This window comes from Lytechinus pictus, chromosome 3 (genome assembly GCF_037042905.1).
Source record: "Lytechinus pictus isolate F3 Inbred chromosome 3, Lp3.0, whole genome shotgun sequence".
NCBI classification, from domain to species: Eukaryota; Metazoa; Echinodermata; class Echinoidea; order Temnopleuroida; family Toxopneustidae; genus Lytechinus; species Lytechinus pictus.
Window position 1 is genome coordinate 43429070 of NC_087247.1, and position 13809 is coordinate 43442878.

Genomic DNA, 13809 nt, shown 5'->3' on the forward strand with positions numbered 1-13809 from the left:
AGGCCCTATGTAGCTAGAGCAGTGTGTCCTATAGAAACTGGCCTTGCCTACAGAATATAGATCCAAAATAGTATCAAAATATCAAGAAATGTTACTCATTACATTGTACATGTACAATATTGTCCCCATGCACATTTTCTTGGATCATCATTGCTCAGATTTATTGCTCATATACAGTCATAATTTGCCATGTGAAAAAAATTGTAACAGAAACAGTATTTGGGTATAATTTCCCAGAGCTGTGTCATCATCATGCCTAAATTTATTTACATGAAGGCAATTCCTTAAATTAAACTAAATGTTATGATACATATTTTTTTAAAATAGAACTACATGTACTGTATTAAATATTTTTATTTCAAACTAAGATGAAGTTGGACATCATGTTCTTGTAAATTATAGTACATTTACATCAATCATTTTGATCATCAGAAACCACTTAATTCAACAATTGAAACTATATGTAAAAGTTTTTAAAAGAAGTATAATTTATAAAACAACCACACAAAATATGTATGAATCAAACAAAGCAAACACAAACTGTATACACATGTATAGTACTAGTTTTTGCTTACACATGTAGATGTACATGTAAGTTAACTCCCTGTAATATGTAATCCAGGGGGGTGGGGGGGCACTAACAATGACAAGTGGATACCATGTGCGACCAAAAAAACAAGTAAAAAGACATCTTTTTCAAGAAAGGGCATGGTACGTACATAGCGTAATATAATAAGGGTGTCAAAAACACTAAAATAATGAAAAAATTGTATCTATTTCGCTAGGAAAGCTATGTTTTTAGGGTCAAATTTGCGAGGGAATAAAGGATGTACTTTATGCCCCAACAGTCAACACTACGTGTTTAGAGTACGATTTGCGCGAGGTGTGGGAGGTGGGGCTATACTAAACCCAATGATGTAGGTTAAGGTAAAACCGACGACCGACATCCGTAACATAACAATTAAAATATCGCTGTACTTGTTTAGGGGTTCAATTCAGGGAATACTTGCCAAGAGTATCGTTTTGTTTCCAATACTTGTTAAGGGGTGCATTTTCAGAATATGGAAAATACTTGTTTAGGGTACTTTTTGAAACCCCATGGTCGCGCATGGTATCCACTCGTCAATGGAAGTGCCCCCCCCCCCCCCCGGTATGTAATAATGAATCATAAACTGCAATGATCAATTACCTTCCCCCCCTCTCTCTCCCTCCCTCTCTAAGACCTTCTATGACACAATGAGAGGAACTGATTCAGTTTTGAATTTCAAATCAAACTTTTTGGTCTCCTTTGCAATTTTTGAGGTACAGTACAATGAGTAGGGGAAGGCGGGTAAGTTGTGACACTTTTTGCATTTTGCATGTTAGAATTGATATGACTAGTAATATTGTAGAAATAAGTACCTTGCCTTTAAATTTGATTCTTGGGAAATATTTTTCACCTATACATACATGTAACTTTCTACCCCCACAATGAAAATCGTTGTGACCTTTGAAAAAACTGATGTCAAATGGCTCAACTTGCCCCATCTGTGGGGTAAGTTGTGCCACCGTCTGGGGTAAGTTGATCCACAAAAACTATGTACAAAATGTATGCGGGAGAACCAGGATGTCAATTTTTCTTTTAATTTTTTTTCACTTGCTAATTCTCTATAAATACTAACATCTTCTAAAAGTAAAAGAAATGTCATGTGAATTTGCTCCTTTCTGCCTGCATACCAATGGCTTTTACATTTTTTTAAATTTTTTTAATTATATATTACCATAAGAGTTACCATGGCTCAACTTGCCCCATGTTGGTTGGCTTAAATTAGCCCCGTCCGAACTTTTTGCAATGATTTCACATCCACACATTTCTTATGCATCCATCATGTAAAAGACTATGACAAGAGTGAGAATCCATACCTGGACTAACAATATTGTTCTTATTTCTATAATATATTTAAAGACGTGTGTGGGTAAAAAGCACTTATCTATTTCACACCCTTTTTTACTTTTTTGGCTGAAATTTGTATTTTTCCCTCTAAAAAAGTACTTTTTGTTTCAAAGTTGAAAACAATGTGGTGGGGTTGAGGGTTATGCGATGGGTCATCAATAAATGACACCACCACAATGTCCGACTCATTTATTATTAGCCTGGGGGTGGTGGCTCCACTTGCCCCTATGCTCAACTTACCCCACCTTCCCCTACATACCTAAATGCCAAGTCATCCAAAATTATAAATGGACTTTAATGAATTAGTATGAAAAGGTCATGGCATGGCGAAAAAGAAAACCAATGCTTTCTCGCTTCCTTCATGTACAAATGTACGTGATTTTTCATGTCTCCAGATTTACAGTATATAACGTTATGTGATTTCACCCTGAAGCAGAAACTATATAGGTTTACATTCACATTAACATACCATGTAGGCCAACATGAAAATTTGAGAAAATGGTTGTATTGTGCCTAATACTTGTATACACAAAGTTTAACAACAGCTACTACATACATGTCAAGCTATGCAATCTGAAGATTTAGCTTAGATATTTAATGTATGAATTGTCTTTTCCTCTTTTAATTTTATGACAATAACTTAGGCCAATATTTTTTTTTCCCATTTTAACTCTACAAGGTCATTCATGAACCACAGGACAGTCTTGCCTGATTTCTTGATCAATTAAAAAAGCAATATGATCTTTTGACCCCAAGATGACCTTTGACCCTATCATCCTCATGAACTTGCATGTAGTATTACCCAAGGATAATTTGTATCAAGTGTAAACACAAGTGATGTAGAAATAAAGAAATGAGAGCAAGTTAAAAGACAAGTCCACCCCTGATAAAAGTTTATTTGAATAAAATTTAAAAGAGAAAAATCCAACAAACATAACAGTGAACATTTTATCAAAATCAGATGTAAAATAAGAAAGTTACAATGTATGGCATCTCAAAGTTTCGCTTAATTTCACAAAACAGTTATATGTACATCCTGGTCGGTATGCAAATGAGGGGACTGATAACGTCATCCACTCACTATTTTTTTTTTCTATTTTATTATATGAAATATTCTTATTTTTCCTCATTGTTGTATGAAACAAAGTTTTATTTTTCCCTGAACATGTGGTATTTCCATTGCTTTAAAATGGTATGGTTCAGTAAAGTTGCTCCTTAATGTCAAATCTGTAAAAATTGAAATATTGTATAATTCAAAACAATAAAAAACGAAAGAAATAGTGAGTGATGGACATCATCGACTCTCTTATTTGCATAACACTGAGTTGTGCATACAACTGTTTTGTGAAAAATAAGCGAAACTTTAGAATGTCATAACTTTCTTATTTTACATCCGATTTTGATGAAATTTTCAGTGTTATGTTAGTTTAATTTTTCTCTATTTATTTAAATCAACAATTTTCTGGGGTGGACTTGACCTTTAAACAAAAACCTCAAAAATGATGTCCAGACATGACCTCATATCATTTGACCTGACCCCATTATCCTCATGGACACACATGTGGTATTACCCAAGGGTCATGCAGTATCAACCAAGTCTAAAACTTAATTGATGCCGAAAATTAGAAATAAAGAAATGGTAGCAAGTTGAACAAAAAACTTCAACATTTTTCCAACAGACTAACAGACCAACAGGAGAAGTGTTTACTAGGTCTCTGCCGAACTTTGTTCAGGCGAGACAACTTAGGCCTATTTTGTTAATGTACATGTATTTACAAGGTCCTTGTTCTAAGAGTAAGAACAAGATAATTCATGAAAAGTAGTCTACATCTCCCTACACTATAAGAATAACAATTTTGATGAAATTAAATTTGCCAGTATATCTATTGTAAGAGAAGGCATGTTGCCTGACATGAGAGAAAACTGTTTTTTTAAATCATTAGTAAGATATTATTTAAGAGTTTAGACCATCTTTGAAAACAGTGGTACATGTACTTACATGTACATGTAGAAATATAAAGACATCCCCACTGACACTGACCAAGACCATGTAAAATATTCAACTGGGTCAAAAATTAAAGCATTTACAAACTTTTAGTAAATCCAATGTATTAAATTTCATACAGTTTAAGTAATTTGGTCATACATGACAGATACTGTAAATCTGTAATCATAAAATATAGCATCAAAAATGTTATTTTACGAGGACAATAAATACAGGCTACATGTAACTACTTATTTTAACTGAAAAAAATAGGCCTGAAATGTTGAACACTTTGTTTTTCTTTTCTATCTTATTTGTACAAAATGCTTTTCCCCACATGGAATCGAATGAGGTGATTTGTGTAATCATGTCAGAATGCACTTTGTAGATGTACATGTAGATATACATACAATAGTTATCTCTATATAAAAAAGGGCACTTAATCAGTCGATACCCAAAGTCATCAAGTCAGTTAATAAAAAAATAATAATAATGGTGAATAATGAGATTACTGCACTTTTATGAGATTTGCAAATATGCAATGTAGAGCCCTGCACTATGTCGAATCTGGCTTTACATCTACCACAAAACAAATTACCTGTTTGGGAACAATTGCACAAAAGGATCTTTGCAAGCCAAATGCATGCACCTGTGAAACACTGGAAAAATCCCTGCAAAAACCTACATGTAGGTCTACTTAATTCTTTCGCCAAAGTGAATGAAAACCTTTTTTAGATTATGCAAACTAATAACATTGTAAATATTGATTTAAAAGTGAGGTAAATAATTTGAATTCATAATATTGAAATGCATCTCATACACTAAGTTACAGCAGCACATCAAAATAAAAGGGCGTCACAAAAAAGGTACGGTACGGTACTATCAAAGACTCTCTTGTAAGCCCTTTGGCCCTGACTGTAACTAGCCTGTTGTTAGTATTAACAAGGAGCTTCCAATGGTATTAACCTCGCATGTGTGAGTGAGCCTGCCCTAATGAAATCAATATTTTCAGAGAAGTCATTTGCACTTACTTATCAAAAAGCTAAAGGCAAGAAATGCAAGAATCCCTTGCTCAAGCATTCCAAACCGATCTGTGAAATTTTCTGGTTTGCAGTGGTCACTGGACGATTCATTTGCGAGTGTTGACATCTCAGGCCCAGATGTTGCCATGATTGATTTGATGATCACGTTCACAAACTGGAGTGACAGTCATTAGTCAAGATTTTTTTTTCTTTAATCAGCTTAACTAGACTTTAGTTTAGTTTAGTCATGTCATGTCAGTCTAAATTAATCTGTCTCAGCAGTGCACTGCCTGCAGTAATCCAGATCTACAGCCAGGTACTGTACCGCATATTAATAATAAAGTAAAATCAAAACATGTTGATAATGTTCAAAAAGTACTAGATCTCACATCATCCTACGTACATCTCCAGAGCAACGGAACGGGTAAGTTCTGGCGGAAATGCTTTTGGTCGGCCGATGCTAACAGTAACATGGAGCGAGCTGCTTCCAACTCCAAGTTCTCTCCAAAAATTCGGGGTGTCGATAAATTGATCGCGTATAATAATTCTAAACAATTCACCAGCTGATAAGTCAAATTCTATTCAAATAGACACATTTAGTCCAATCATTTCAACAAATTCATTTAGAATTACTTTTGCCTGTACTGGATCCACGAATCAAGAAAATAGAACAATTTTAGCCGGCATTCCTGTATTCGTGTTCTTGATGTTGAAATTTTTATTGTCTATGGCAAGCCAGATGTAGATACCAATTGTTTTATTACTTTAAAAAAAATATATAAAAGAAATATATATACAGCGAAGAAACAACTACAAAAATTTCTGACAAACAACCAGTCCGGACTATTCAATATAACAAAAATTATTGATTTATTTTCACACCCCTTCATTGTTAAAATACTCTGGCATTGCCTCTCCCTTAGCTCTGGACAACCCGGCCGGATGGGAGCTGGATGGGCAGTGATCAACTGCAATCTTTCGCCTTCCTGTTATCTTGTTCTTATTGTTGAAGATGACAATTTTAGGAATTGAGATAAAATTTTCACAAGTTGTTTAAACAACCAGTTCGGACTATTCAATATAACAAAAATTATTGATTTCTTTTCCCACCCCTTCATTGTTAAAATACTCTGGCATTGCCTCTCCCTTAGCTCTGGACAACCCGGCCGGATGGGAGCTGGATGGGCAGTGATCAACTGCAATCTTCCGCTCATGTGCAGTTGCATGCACCGTACCTCTCTCAAAACAGAGAATTTAGCTTTAGGGTGCATTTCTGAGGTTGTCGGACACGGGTCACGGTAGCAGTCCATGTGGAGAGTGACCCCCCGGGACTCCAACTCTGGGCTCCCACTATCCAGCTTTCGGCGGGAGATCCCGGGGAGCTCCCGCCGAAAGCGAAAGCCCATAGTTTTCACAAAATCTCCCGTTCTCCCGCTCGAGTTTTATCTCCCGCCCAGGCCCTGTGTCTCCCGCTTATTAAGATGTATTTTCTCCTGCTTGAAATTATCTTTCTCCAACCCAAACACCTTTTTAAACTAACTGGAATCAAATTTTCATATCCAAGCCGATATTCAAGGCGTCATCAACGCCCCCGGGGGGGGGGGGGAGGGCGGGGCACTTCCATTGACGAGTGCATACCATGCGCGACGATGCACATGTGGGCCAGAATGAGTTGAAAGTGCGCCAAAATTATATTCCGAGTTATATTTTTACTTTAACATGTTATTAAAGGGTAATTTTGGGCGTAGAATCGACTGAACATAATTTAAAGTCGATGTGACGTCACCTTGATACCAAATTTTGATAAGCTACTTAAAACCTATCTGTGAAAAGACAAATTACGCTAAACAATGTGTAGTATATAAACTTTGTGTTATGTGCTATACTTTCAGATTGACCAGAGTGAATGTTGGTTTATGCTTCTCACATGCCTAACAAGTTTGTATGAGATGCCGAAAATAATTTCATGGCATCAAAATGATCATTAATTAGATTTATTTAAAAAAAACTTTAAAATCTGAAAAATATTAACCGTGCTTTATCAAGCTGTGTTGACTTGTGTAAAACGCAGAGTATATAACACCACGAATGTATCACTATGAGGAGGGTTTTTGGCTGAAATTATTCTACAAGTAATTAAGTTTTATCTCTAGAAGAGTTGTGGGTATAGCCCTTATTTGCGTTCGCAACCTTTATTTTGTTTACATTAGGCCCGGAATTCATGTCATTTTCATGAAATGGAAGGGGAATCGCCCGGGGGGGGGGGGGGCACTCGACCAAAAAAGTGGGAGGGGTGTGCTGCGGGCGAGACAAAAAACGGGGGCCTTGGAGCGGGCTCATTGTAAAACGGGGGGAATCGTCCTCACTGTACAAAAGCGAACGGCAATGTACACCCATTATACGGTGCGCTAGCATGACTGCGCGGTATAAAAATGACCGTTTTTTAACAGGTTTTTGGGGTGTTGTGTCAAGTAAAATCGGCTCTAACATCAAAACGGGCAAAAACGGGCAGCTAAATTTGGTATCGACTTAAAGCTTAGACATCGGGAAGAATGATGCTTATAGAATTTAGACGGAAATCCACGGAAATCCAAACGTTTCTACAGGGACCTGGGAACGATTTTTTCAGTGGGGGTGCTGAAATCTCTCCTCAAAGGTGAGGGGGACAGACACAATTGAGTTTTCCATAATTACACACACACACACCCTCACACACACACACACACACATATATAAATATACATATATATGACAGTCACTTCTTAGCTTTCTTCTTATAAAAGAACATAAATATATAATTTGATAATTTGAGCGCGAAGCGCGAGCTATTTTTTGTGGAAATTTCATGTATTTTGTCCTGAAAATTGAACATTTTGAGCAATGTTTGTGGTCCAATTAAGATACGTATGTAACAAATAATAATTGTGAGCGCGATCAGCGTGAGCAGATATTTTTTATATACGCTCTGGCCTGATCGAAAGGGACGTGTATATAAGGACTGTTCTGCAGTTACCCATGAAGACGATACATATATCAACAATCAAATAATGCGAGCGCGAGCTTAAAAATTTGACATTCCGACCTAAATACTGGACATTCTAAGCACGTTTTGTAAATATGAACAGGATGGGTATATAACTATACAATTGATGCGAGCGCGAAGCGCGAGCGGAAACAAAATTGAGATTTCATACAGACCAAAAAAACGAGAGATTCTCAGCACTTTTCTAATCATAATAAGGATAGGTATAAAACTATACAATTGATGCGAGCGCGAAGTGCGAGCGGAAATAAAAATGAGATTTCAAACCTTAAAACGAGACATCTAATGCACTTTTCTAATCATGAACAGGATAGGTATATAACTATACAATTGATGCGAGTGCAAAGCGCGAGCGGAAACAAAATTGAGATTTCAGATCTGAAAACGGGACATTCTATTCATGTTTTGTAAATCAAGAAAATGATGGGTAATTGGATATATTCTTAAATCAATGTGAGCGCGAAGCGCGAGCAGAAATTTTTTGATATTCTGATCTGAAACTCCACATTGAATGTAAAATGGTTTGAACAGATAAAGAAAACTCAGACGAACATAAGAATAAAGATTTGATCAAAATCAGACAAGGAATATTACAGTTATTGCATTTTAAAGATTAGCATTATTCCAGTGAAACAGTTTTAGGCATGTCTTCATTAAAATTCAATGAGCAAACTGGTGATGTCATATCCCCACTTGTTCTTTTGTATTTTATTATATAAATTGAGGTTTATTCAATCACCATTTTCATAAAATATTACTAAACTTTAGAATTGAATAATTTAACTAATCGTTATCAGATTTTGATAAAATGTATTTATTTTTGATAAAATGTATTTGATATAAATATTTTCAGCCCGGAGTACCCCCCCCCCTATCAAGCTGCGTATCTGAATAAACATGCCTGCGCGTGTTTAGAGTTAGACCTAGTATCTGGGCATTCTAAATACATTTTTTTTTTTAATAAAAATAAATAATGCGAGCGCGAAGCGCGAGCAGAAAATATTTGATATTTCGATCTGAAAGAGGGTGAATTTAAACACTATTTCAAGTAATGTGTCGGAAAATTCTGAAGGGGGTGGTTCTACAAAACGTCGTTCATTTTCATTACATTTCTGTCATTTTATCATACCTACCACTAGATTTCCAGGAGGTGCGCTGCCTATGGAAAATAACACACGCAGCACCCCCAAATTTTGGGGGTGCTTCACCCCCAGCACCCCCGCTTCCCAGGGCCATGGGGCAGGGCGAAAAAGACTGAAATTTGATTTCTATTGTCTGACTTGTAATTTTGTATACAATACACGGGCGGTCGGGCGCGCGCTCACTTGATTCGACAAAAAACCTGGAAGTTTCAAGTCCAACCACCCCCATGTCCCTCCCTGCTATCGAAGAGTGTGTATGGTTATCACCAATTTATCACGTATTGCGCGCGACCACGTCTGTATCGGAGTGCTGCCCCGTTGGAGCTTGATTGAGTCGCGTTATAGGAGGGATGTTATTGGAATATGTGAAAGACTATGTAAATGATTTGCGATTGTCGGATGTGATAATTATGTACATTATAACATATTTTAAAAAATACAGGGGGAACCCGATTTCGTGGGGGTGCTGCCTATGGAAAATAATACACGCAGCACCCCCAGGATAATTTCTGAGGGTGCTTCAGCACCCCCAGCACCCCCGCTTCCCAGGTCCCTGCGTTTCTAATGTAAATGCAAAAAACATGGATTTTCAGCCTATTTCGAGGAATAATCATCCTATAAACCTCCTGAAAGGTGTCTTTTATCTACTTTGAACCCTTTCACACGAAAAAAGAATATATCAGGATTATGTGGGAGCCATTTCAGATTCCTACATGAAAAACCTCCCGTGAAATGGCCTGTTTTTCAACTAGGTTGTCATATACGCGAGATTTCGCCAAATGTCACATTTTACGATTTGAGGTAGGAAATTAACAACCTTTATGCAAATTCCGGAATGAAATATTTTGCTGAAGTTTTCTTCAAAGTGTTGTCTTTCAGCTGGGCATGACAAAAATTAAAAATCTGAAATTGCCAAAAATGACTTTTGGCGCACTTTTGTTTCGCCCCGGCCCACTGTGCGATGGGGTCTCGAAAAGCACCCTAAACACGTATTTTCCATATTCTGAAAATGCACCCCTTAACAAGTATTGGCGTGTGAAACCCTACCCTTAACAAGTATTGAAAACAAAACGATACTCTTGGCAAGTATTCCCTGAATTGAACTCCTAAACAAGTACAGCGATATTATTTCAATTGTTAGGCCTATGTCACGAACTTAGATCGTCGGTCTTTATACCTTTACCTATCAATGGGTTTAGTACAGCCCACCTCCCACACCTCGCGCAAATCGCACTCTAAACACGTATAGTGTTGACTCTTGGGGCAAACAGTACATCCTTTATAAAACATTTTGTTCTTAATTTTTTTATACCCTCGCAAATTTGACCCTAAACACGTAGCTTTCCTAGCAAAAATAGATACTCTTTTTTCATTATTTTAGTGTTTTTGACACCCTTATTACGTTACGTTTGTAACGTGCCCTATCTTGAAAAAGACCATCATTTTTACGTGGTTTTTTTTTGGTCGCGCATGGTATCCAATCGTCAATGTAAGTGGCCCCCCCCCCCTCGTTGACCCTCCCCCCGGGGGGGGGGGTCAACGCTCCGCGCGATCTCGTAGGCCTACTCATAAATTTTACTTTTAGGGGACGCGAGCTAGCTAGCTAGCATCATCCCTCCTTATATAGGTCCTCCTATATGGTCTAGCGCCTACGTGTGTGATTTGATTCATTTAATTGTACCATCCTAAGGCACACCCCCCCAAAAAAAAAATCACGACCAAGAACAAAAGAGAAAAGGAAAGAGAGAAGGGTGAAATATGATATCATTTTTTTTTATGATGTCAAAATCTATCACAAAGTTGGATTTCAAAAGTAAAACTGTCGAATTTTTGCTTGCACGCTTAGCTCACTCGCAACTTTTTATTAATTTTACACGATACGCCATATCGAACCCCCTCAAAATTGTTGGCTCATTACGCCTCTGGTGCCATCATAATTGAAAAATTAGCATGAGAGAGCATCCAGAAGACTAGAACCCTAGAGCTTCCTGGGCCCTTTTATAGCGAGACCTGCATGGATCAAGCCCTGCCGCAAGGGACTTCGCGCTCGTGAGATGTGCGCTTCGCTCACGTCAAGTTGGAGTCTCCAGTTTGCTAGGGGATCCAGGCGGGAGAATCTCCAGGTCAGAAGTTTCTTGGGGTTGGAGTCTCTGTCAAAATGACATTTTTTTTTCTAAATATCCAGCCCCCTTCACTACTTGAAAATCATTAGAGGCAGTCGCCCAGGGGCATATGCCCCCATATACATGCCACTCCGACTATATTCGATCCTCCACACACACTACTGCACATGAAAAGGGGGAAAGGGGAAAGTTCCATGGCATTTTCTCCAGCCGGCACTAATTGCTCCGATGGAAAATCTGCACGTTATGGCAAACAAAATTAAATAAACCCTAATCCTTATCTTTACATTATTCTGAATCAAAAACTCTATTACAATAATTTTATAACTATAACGCTATGCCTTCTGAGATATCAAGACCGGAGCAATTGTCACATGAGCATTTATGATGATAAAATATGTCGCGTTACCAGGGGGGGGGGGGCAAAATGTGAAACTTCAGATGTAGGCTATCAGGGGATAGGTACCATAATAAGAAGATTATTTTAACTACCACATGATCATCTCATAAGCGCTGAACAATATTCACAGTGACATTAATTAATTTTCTAAGCATCTTTATACCGCACTTTTAAGGGGATGCTCCAGGCTGAAAATACTGTGATATAAACAGATAAAGACAAATCAGACAAACAAAACACTGAAAATTCCATTAAAATCGGACAAGGAATAACAAAGTTATGGCATTTTAAAGATTTGCACTTTTCCGGTCAAACAGTTCTTGGCATGTCTTCATGAATATTCAATGAGAAAATTGATGATTTCATATCCCCATTTGTTCTTTTGTACTTTATTACATGAAATTAGGTTTATTTCAATTTTTACTACCAAGAAATGAAAAAAATTAGATTGACAACTGATTTAGTGGCATTAGATATTCATTGCTGCAACTTATTTCATTATAAGGGAGACACATTATTCATATCTGTATGAAAAATGAAACAATTATGATTTCATATACTAAGAAAAAGGAAAGTGGGGATATGACATCACCAGTCCACCTATATAATGAATATTCATGATGACGTGCATATATCTATTTTCACAAATATTGCTGAACTTTAAAATTCAATAACTTCGTTATTTGTAATGCAATTTTGATGGAACTTTCAGCATTTTGCTTTGTGAATTTTACTCTATTTATTTAGATATAAATATTTTCAGACCGGAGTACCCCTTTAAGGATAGGATAGCTGCAGGGGCTATTGATTCGGGGGGGGGGGGGTAAATTGAGCCCCAAGACTTTTCCCAAAACTGTTTACAGAAACGTATCAATTACCATCTGATTGTGATTTTCTTGTTTACATGGTCAGCCGGTCCCCTCCCCCACTTTCAAAACTGTTCCGTGGTACCTGAGCTGAAAAAATATGTTTCATCCTGATCAAGAATAAGAATAAATTAGGCAAGAATACAGGGCATTTCTGATGTGATTTTGGTTAGCATTTATTTTTTTTCGTTTTCAAGATTTTTTATTAAACTCATTCGATACATAAGTAGCACATTCATAAAGAGATTGTAATTGGAAGTAAAAATAATATTTTATACCTATTTATACCGCATCTACTGGAAAAATACAGTTGTTCCTGCAGTCAAGTTTCCAGGTCTGTCTTGTTGTCTTCCTAGCTTGGATAATAAACAAACATATATATATACTTCATTTTTATACAAAATATTCTCTCTTTTTTTAATGTGAGTTCAGCTCATCAGCGCTGAACTTTTTGACATAATTCATTTTGAGCATATCTATACCGCACGTGTAATTTAAAAAGGAATGATAAGATAGCTGCAGGGGCCATGGAATCGGGGGGGGGGGGGGGGATTGAGCCCCAACACTAACCTTTTCCCAATACCCAAAACTGTTTACATAAACGTAGGTTATAAATTAATTACCATCTGATTGTGATTTTCTTGTTTGCCTGGTCAGCCGCTACCCCTTTCAAAACTGTTCCGCGGTACTTGAGCTGAAAATATGTTTCATCCTGGTCAAGAATAACAATAAATTAGGCAAGAATACAGGGGGAATACAGAGCATTTCTGATATGATAACTTAACATTTTTTGGTTTAAGGGTCTAGCTGAAATGACGTGCAGCCGGTACTAGTCATTGCGTGGGGACCCACTTGTTGATGAAAGTTTCTGCCGCGAGTCCGGACTCATATTTGACACCGACACTTCAACCCGGGCTTCAACCAATAACAGCTCTAGAGTGAAGACTAGACTACAAAGAGTCTGTCATTTCAAAAAAATTCATTTGGTTGCCAGCGCAGCCAAAACAAAGAAGGAAATAATGTCTGTGAGAGCTGGCCACAGTACAGTACATAATGAATCTAGTCTCACTAATTCACACTCTGTATTATGCACATTCGAATTGCGAAAACCAATGGTCTGACAACTGCAACAGTGACACATAATCTTTACGTGGTTATAACTATTCAAAATTAGAAAAAAAGAATAAAATAGAAATAAATTCATTTAGTAGGCAGACAAAAACAATACATTTTTTTCTATTGTATCTGACTCTACGAGAATTCAATCACAAATTTTAGTTTGCGATTTGGCTTGCC